Here is a 9,323-nt window from a genome sequence, read left to right as displayed (position 1 = left end):
AGGAAGTCATCAATTATATCACCTCAAGTGTATTTGCTTCTGTCAAAGGAATTTGTGGAGCTGATCTTTATCAATATGTTTCTAGGTTCAGCAACTTTGTTTATGTTTTATTCACTGACTTAGATGATTCTACTGTAATATGATATATCATCAAATTCCTGACCAAAAGGAAGTTCAAAAGCTCTGAAAAAAAATTTTTTTAATACTAGAGGGACATCGTAAAGACAAGTGACTATTGAAATCCCAATTTTCATTCCCACTTTTTTTCATTTATTAAAATGCACACTTTTTGATTTGGGTCACCGTGGGAGGAGGTTAAAGTTTAAAAACTCAGGAAATCAGTGCAACTTTTTAAAGCATGAGAAGTTAACTGTACACTTCATGTTTTAAAAACACCACACATATATACAATGGAATATTACCCAGCCATAAAAAGGAACACATTTGAATCAGTTCTAATGAGGTGGATGACCCTAGAGCCTATTATATAGAGTGAAGTAAATCAGAAAGAGAAAAACAAATATCATATATTAATGCATATATGTATATGTATATATAAACTAGAAAGATGGTACTGATGAACCTTGATGCAGACATTGAGAAAAGACTTGTGGACACAAAGAGGGAAGGGGAGGGTGGGATGAACTGAGAAAGTGGCATTGAAACATATGCATTACCATATGTAAAGCAGATAGCCAGTGGGAATTTGCTATATCACACGGGAAGCTCAAACCCAGTGCTCTGTGACAACCTAGTGGGGTAGGATGGGGTGGGAGGTGGGAAGGAGTTTTAGGAGGGAGTGGACATATGTATACCTATGGCTGATTCATGTTGATGTATGGCAGAAACCAACCCAATGTTATAAAGCAATTATCCTCCAGTTAAAAATACAGACATTTAAAAAATAAAAGTAAAGACCATCATCATCAATAAAAAATAAAAACACGACACAAGTCTTTGATTGGTAAGTATATCTTTTAATTGGCTCCATACAGATGGAGACTTTAGAGGTATTTATTTAGATGCTTTTATTTACTTATTTAGTTAATTGTTTTGGGCATATTTCCCATGGCTTGCAGGATCTTAGCTGCCCAATCAGGGATTGAGCACAAGCCCTGGCAATGAAAGCACTGAGTCCTAACCAGGGAATTCCCTAGTAATCCACTTTTAAAAATGGGTTTGCAAATAAACAGATAAATAAATAAAACAAAATAAAGGACTGCCCTAGTCATCTATTGGTTAAGACTCTGGGCTCCCATTCTAGGGTGCAAGGGTTCGATCCTGATTGGGGAAGCAAGATCCCACATGCCATGCAGTATGGCCAAAATAAATAAATAAATGAAGATGAATTTGTTTTAGTTTTGCCATTCGTTTTGGGGTATATTCTTTGGATCTAGGATATAACCTTTACTCCCTGTGGCCCTTCTAGTGTTCTGATGGGAGGACTACGGTGTTTGCGGTCCCTTCCCGCTCCGTGAGACTAAACACTAGGTTCGGTCTCCCTGGCAGCCGGCAGACAACACGGTGGCTCCATTTCAGCAGCTTTTTCCAGCTGTTACTTTAACAGTGTCCTTGGAGTCTTGTCTAAACAAGCCCAGGTCAGGGGTCAGCCCAGCGTGTAAGGTGAATTTGTACCCAGATTTGGGGGACTTCCTCCCTGTGGCTGCTCTGTGGTTCCCCCACTTAGTTTCCAACTCTGCCGGCAGCTCTAGCCTCCACTCCCCGACAAGCCAGAAGCCCTGCGGGCTTCTGCTCCGGTTCTAGCTGCCCTGCTGGTGTAGACGGGGACGCACTCTGAGGAGACATCGGAGACGCTGTGTAGCCCCGGACCCCAGTCATCCTGGTTCTCTTCCCTCGGGGCTCCAATCTCCCCACCCAGTTTCTGTTTGATTTTGGTGGTTTTTCCAGGGCCTTCAAATAGTTAAGCTTTATATTTGTCCAGAGTTTATAACCACCACCTGAAGGAGAGTTAGTTCAATACAAGCCACTCCACCATTTCCAGAGCTAGAATTTCAACAATTTACTTTTGAGCATTGATACTTCAAATACTGTAGAGCAATATTGTATTCAATATTGTATTCCTAAATATTCCTATTTGTAATCTGATGGACTGACATGTAGATATGTAACAACAAAATGGCAAAATATGTGTTCTGAGCCCAGCATAGCATCAGGATTGGCAGTGGTTTAATGTTATCATTATTTGGGGAATTCCCTTCTATAAACCCTCATCCTTGTACTTGCCATAAACTGTGTCATCCTCAATAATCAATTTTTCAATGCTTAAACCTTAATTGATGTTTCTCTCAATTCTCCTTACAGGGTGAAGTGTTGAGAAGTGTGTATATTTTTAAACTACCTGCATATTCCTTATCAAAGATTAGCAGCATATCCTTCATTACATGATTCCTATCAAGACCGTAGCTGACCTAGCAGCCTCGACGTTCTTTTGAGACTGTATTTCACATTTTGAGCTCTTCATTTCCTAGGAAGATAAGCATTCTTGAAGAAGATGTCATTACATGGCCTCAGAGCTTCCAATTGATAATACTTTGTAAGCCTAAAATCAGTTGAGAACCTCTGAACTTCTTAGTATTTAAAATTGACAATAAAATAATTGAGAAATAGAGCAAGAAAAATTTAGCACTTGTATACATATCCTATTTTCCAAAAAATTGTATTCTGTTAAAAAATGTTTTTCATAAAGTATCTTTTTTAAAAATTGAAGTATGGTTGATTTACAATGTTCTATTAGTTTTTGGTGTACACTGAAGTGATTCAGAGATAGATAGATAGATAGATTCTCTTTCAGATTCTTTTCCATTATAGATTCTTACAAGATAGTGAATATAGTTCCCTGGGCTGTACGGACAGACCTTGTTGTTTATCTGTTTTATATTTTGTATCTGTTAACCCCCAGTGCGGTGCAGTTAGTAGTCAGTGGCATCTGACTCTTGGTGATCTCTTGGGCTGTAACCCGCCAGGCTCCTCTGTCCATGGCATTTTCCAGGCAAAAATACTGGAGTGGGTTGCCATTTCCTCCTTCAGGGAATCTTCCCAACCCAGGGATCTAACCAGCTTCTCTTGTGTCTCCTGCTTTGGCAGGCGGATTCTTTACCAATGCACCACGTGCGAAGCCCTTGTTAATCCACAATTCCTAATTTATCCCCCACTGCCCTTTCCCCTTTGGTAGCCCTAAGTTTGTTTTGTAAGTCTGTGACTCTATTTCTGTTTTGTGAACAAGTTCGTTTGTATCATTTTTTTAGATTCCACATATAAGCAATATCATATGATATTTGTCTTTTTCTGTCTAACTTACTTCACCTAGTATGATAATCTCTAGATCCATCAATTGCTTCAAATGGCATTATTTCATTCTTCAAAAAGTAACTTTGGTGTTCCAAAGGGGTAGTGGGCCAATGATTGTTGCTGTGTTGTTCACCAGTAACTACTAGGTAATGATACTTTATATTTGAATAGCATTTTACAACCTACCAATGCCAAGTTTGATTTTATGTTGATGATTCCCAAACGTGTCTCTCTAATTCTCTGCCTCCATCTTGGACTCTAGACCCATATATCCAATAACCTGCTCAACACTTTACTGAGAAATCTAATAGTTTGAACTTAACATGTTCAAACTCAGCTCCTAATATTCTCTCCTTGCCCCACTTCCCCAAAGTGCTCCCCCTTCAGCCATCCCTATTGTTGAGGCAGTCTGAAAGTGAGTTGGAAAAGAATTTTCAGACACAGAGTCCTGCAGAAAGCAGTGAGTTTATTAAGGACAAAGTACAGAGTTAATGAAGACGCTGCAAATCCAGTAGGCCGACCTCCTGTCAGACCAGTGAGAGCTAACACTCTCCATGGGTTAGTGGCCAATTATAGCCTCAAGACAGAGAAAATTCCTGCTGGAAGTTTAGTATTAGGTGATTAGTTTGGGCGCTATAGGGTGACTACCATGGGTGGGCATTTTTTGCCTAATTTGGGGTCAGGAAGCCTGCTAGAGATGATGGCGGGAGGGCTTTTGGCAACGTTTACAAAGGGGCTCGGTCAGTTCCGGAGGCGGCCTTGGTTCTGGTCTCTGCTCCTGTGGCGTTGGAATAGGGTCTACGCCTGTGGCCTTGAGGCAGACTCAACACCCACCTCAGCTGATATGTATCACCACTGCAAGCGTCCAGTAAAAAAAAGGATAATTCATTCCTTACTCCTTTTCTACATTTTTTTTGGCCGCACCATGCAGCTTGTGGGATCTTAGTTCCCTGAGGGACCAAACCTGAGCTTCCTACAGTAGAACCTTAGAGTTCTAACCACCAAACTGCCAGGAGAGACCCCGTTTCTACATTTTAGAATTGATTTCTTTCTTAGTTTAGAATTTCCCTTGGAGAGCACTTAAAGTGTAAGAGGTAATTGTGGAGATTCAAATTATATTTATCTATTCTTTCCTGGATTACTTAAAGTAGATATGTTTATATTTTTGAGAACAACTTTTACATTTACAGTTCAAGGAATACTCTAGAAACTCTTTTGGAATGTCTGATGTTACTGGTCGGCAGCCATTTTTGATTCATGATCTATTACAAATACCTGAGAAATCACCTTGAAATTATTTTCCTGGCATTTGCACAACTGATACAGGTCACTGATAACATTTGTTATTCTGTCACCACCTGCTACACCCGTCAAGTTCAGCAAATGCTTGGTGTAACATTTCACAGATTCAAGGCATCTTGTCCTCATTAAAGAAATGAATCTCCAGGGTCTCATGAAAATCGTCGGTATCTCTTCAGTGTTTTCCATCAGCAGAGCAGTGTAAAGCAATATCATTAGCTGTTAATACCAAATAGTAGCAAAGTAAAAGGATATTAGTCCTGGGTGTTCATTGGAAGGACTGATGCTGAAGCTGAAACTCCAATACACTGGCCATCTCATGTGAAGAGTTGACTCATTGGAAAAGATCCTGATGCTGGGAGGGATTGGGGGCAGGAGGAGAAGGGGACGACAGAGGATGAGATGGTTGGATGGCATCACTGACTCGATGGGCATGAGTTTGGGTAAACTCTGGAAGTTGGTGATGGACAGGGAGGCCTGGAGTGCTGCGATTCACGGGGTCACAAAGAGTCGGTCACGACTGAGAGACTGAACTGAACTGAACTGAAGAGTTCCAGAGTAATATGGTACATTTATCATGCTGAGGAGTAGACAAGATCTTACATATATGAACTTTGCGTATAATTAGTCCTCTTTTCCTCTCCACATAAAATGCATTTTAGTTTTTTAATGCATAATCTTGTCTAATCTCAGATTATACTAATTAAATTTTGTCAAAACAAGCCAAGTTTTTATTCCATTTTATTAAAAAAAATTTTTTTATTGGAGTGTTAGTTGCTTCACATTGTTATGTCAGCTTCTGCTGTTCAGCAAAGTGAATCAGTTAGATGTCAAAGCAAGCCTTCAAAGTGTACGTATCCCAGGGACTTCCCTGGTGGTCCAGTGGCTAAGACTCCCCTCCCCCAGTGCAGGGGGCCTGGGTTCAACACCTGCTTGAAGAACTAGATCCCACAATCTACAACTAAAGATCCTGTATGCTGCAATGAAGATCACATGTGAAGACCTGGCAGAGCCAAATAATTTTTTTTTAATGTATAATAAAGTGTGAGCATTCTAAGCTGTGTTTTACATGTAGTCTGACCTGAGCTCTGGTCGGGAATGAATCATGAAAGAAGACAAAACAGGAGATGTGTGATGGAATCCATGTTTGAAATGTTGGCATCTTACCATCTGTCTTCCTTCTAAGGATGTACTGAATCCCATTCTCAGAGGGGTGAGCTTGATCCAAGGGTTCCAAGGTCCATGGAAAAATCTCTAGGATAACAAACTGCTTTTGCTTCATCTGACGCATTTTCCTTCAGTCTTTCCCTCTGTATCTTAGGGAGGTTGCTTATAAGCAAATTTCTAGACCACATCCTGTTTTCTGGCTTATTTTCACTCAATTATTTCAGATTGTAAAGCACCAAGTTTCCCATGTTTCTGTACAAATCCTCTAAATAATATAGAATCTCAGGGACATTCCTGGTGGAAGCCCAGGTTCAATCCCCAGTCAGGGAACTAGATTCCAGAAGCCACAGCTCAGAGTTCTCCTTCTGTGAATAAATTAGATCCTGCTTGTCACAACTAAGACCCAGCAAGGTCAAATAAATAAATAAATAATTTAAAAAATTAAAAACCTCCGCCCCTGAATATTCAAGGAGAAATTTCAGTTCCCCTGAGAGGAAGGAACCGGAGATCAAATTGCCAACATCTGTTGGATCATCGAGAAAGCAAGAGAGTTCAAGAAAAACATCTACTTTTGCTCTACTGACTATGCCAAAGCCTTTGGCTGTGTGGATCACAACAAGCTGTGTAACATTCTTCAAGAGGTGGGAATACCAGACCACCCGACCTGCCTCATGAGAAATCTGTATCCAGGTCAAGAAGCAACGTTAGAACTGGACATGGAACAACAGACTAGTTCCAAATAGGGAAAGGAGTACGTCAAGGCTGTATGTTGTCACTTTGCTTATTTAACTTATATGCAGAGTACATCATGAGAAATGCTGGGCTGGATGAAGCACAAGCTGGAATCAAGATTGCTGGGAGAAATATCAATAACCTCAGATATGCAGATGACACCTGCCTTATGGCACAGAGTGAAGAAGAATTAAAGAGCCTCTTGATGAAAGGGAAAAAGGAGAGTGAAAAAATTGCCTTAAAATTCAACATTCAGAAAACTAAGATCATGGCATCTGGTCCTATCACTTCATGGCAAATAGATGGGGAAGCAGTGGAAACAGTGGCTGACTTTATTTTTTGGGCTCCAAAATCACTGCAGATGGTGACTGCAGCCATGAAATTAAAAGACGATTACTCCTTGGAAGGAAGGTTATGACCAAATAGATAGCATATTAAAAAGCAGAGACATTACTTTGCCAAAAAAGGTCCGTCTAGTCAAGGCTATGGTTTTTCCAGTGGTCATGTATGGATGTGAGAGTTGGACTGTGAAGAAAGCTGAGGGCCGAAGAATTGATGTTTTTGAACTGTGGTGTTGGAGAAGACTCTTATTAGAGTCCCTTGGACTGCTAGGAGATTAGGGTTAGGGTTAGGGTGTGCTGCCTGGCATGCTGCAGTCCATGGGGTCACAAAGAGTCAGACACGACTGGGCAACTGAACTGAACTGAGAGGAAGGAACTACAGCCCTCAAGTCATCCCACAAAAGGAACAGCCTTCCCGGCGTTCAGTGGAAGGAAGGGCGGGGTCCAATCTCAGCTCCCACTACACAGCTGTGAGAGGCCCAGCAGAACCTTTCCTCTGCTATTTTCAGTTTCGTCTGAAGCCCATGTCCCAAAACGCCACCCAGGACTACAACGCCATCTGTGCATATGTGCTAAGTCGCCTCAGTCATGTCTGACTTGCGACCCCATGGACTGTAGCTCACCAGGCTCCTCTGTCCACGGGATTCTCCAGGCAAGAATACTGTATGGGTTGCCACGTGCTCCTCCAGGGGATCTTCCCGACCCCAGGATGGAACGCATGTCTCCTGAGGCCCCTGAATTGCAGGCAGATTCTTTACTGCTGAGCCACGGGGTAGCCCATGTACTGGAGATGACTGCAAACACTTCTAGATTTTATCACATCCCATCTGAGTCTCTTTTCCTGGCTGTATATGCCTGGTCCCTTTAATCCACCTTTATCAAGTAAGGTGGGTAGTTATACAAGGCTACGGGGCTAAATCATTTTTCCAAACCTTATTCTAGATGTTTCTGTGAAGGTGTGTACTGACGTGAGTCACATCTAGATTGGTAGACTTCCCATAAAAGCACACAGCCCTCCACCGCATGCCTGGGCCTCATCGGATCCGTTGAAAGTCTTAAGAGGAAAGACAGAAGTTGCCTGAAAAAGAAGCAGTCTTGCCTCAAGACAGGATTTGCCTCAATCTTTGCCTCAAGCCTGAATTTCCAGCCTGCTGCCCTGTGGAATTTAGACTCAGGACTGTAACATCAACTCTTGTCAGAATTTCTAGCCTGTGGACTTGCCTTACCGATTTCTGAATGGTCAGATCTGACAGTTGTGAGCCAATTTCGTATACAGGTAGATAGGTAGGTAGATAGATAGATATGGATGTGTGTATTCAGTCACTTCAGTTGTATCCAACTCTCTGTGACCCTGTGGACTGCAGCCCACCAGGCTCCTCTGTTCCTGGGATTCTCCAGGCAAGAATACTGGAGTGGGTTGCCATGCCCATCTTCCCAGCCCAGGGACTGAACTATCATCTACCTTCATCTCCTGCATTGCTGGTGAATTCTTTTACCCACTGAGCCACCTGGGAAGCTCTAGATACGGATAAGGATATAGACATATTCTCATCTAGAAGTGTATTATATTGGTTCTTACTAAATTTGATCCACATGACTTAGCGACTGAACAACAAAAAAATTTGGTCCAAGCACCAGTTAGATCAAAATCCTATACAAGAAAAAGCCTTTTGGTAGAACATAAGCAGGACCTGAGGTTTTGGATACACAGAGAAGGACGTTTTCGTCCTTCTAGTGAAAGGCTCTGCTCTGATGGTTCCTTTGTGTTTAGGAGTCCACTGTCAAAGGTGGGATGCAGGAGGTGGGATATTTATTTAAACAGATTCAATTTATTAAAATAGGCCTTTCAGGGGCAAAGACAGGGAGCACTGACTAGTAGAGATGGGGAAAATTACGGCATTAAACTATACTCTTCGTTGTGACCTATAACCATGGGCACTGATGCCTGAACATAGAGACCGGAATAGATGACATCTGTACATCTCCTCTCCGGAATTCCACTTGCACTTGAATTAAGGTGGGTTTTTAAAATTTTTTTGACTACATCATGGCAACAGTTAGAAAAGGTCTTTAAAAGCATAATGCTCAGGGTGGTTAAGAGAAGGAGTTCAGGTGGTTTATGGAAACCTGGGTCAGGAATGTAGTCTATTTGGAGAAAACATCTCCAAGCAGAAGGCTTTTCCATTGGTTTTTTGTGTTGGTTTTTTTTTAAACCTCGCCCTTAAGAAACATTAGAGAAGAGAATGCTTATTTTCCGCAGGCGGAGGCCTCCGTAGGTAGCCAGGTGGCTCTTTGCCTCAGCAGTGCCCTTCTGATTCATCAGCGGGGAGCAACACAGGGGGCTGAGGGCACAGAAAGGCTTAGCCACCCTCTTCTCCCCAGACCGTGGCTTGGACTGCCTCGTGTTCAAAGAAGAGCCAGCAGACGAGCCGTAAGACACAATGCGATGTGGGTAGTAGCTCAGCTGCCTGAGAG

The sequence above is a fragment of the Dama dama genome, chromosome 7, assembly GCF_033118175.1.
Source record: "Dama dama isolate Ldn47 chromosome 7, ASM3311817v1, whole genome shotgun sequence".
Taxonomy (NCBI): Eukaryota; Metazoa; Chordata; class Mammalia; order Artiodactyla; family Cervidae; genus Dama; species Dama dama.
This window is presented reverse-complemented; position numbering follows the sequence as displayed.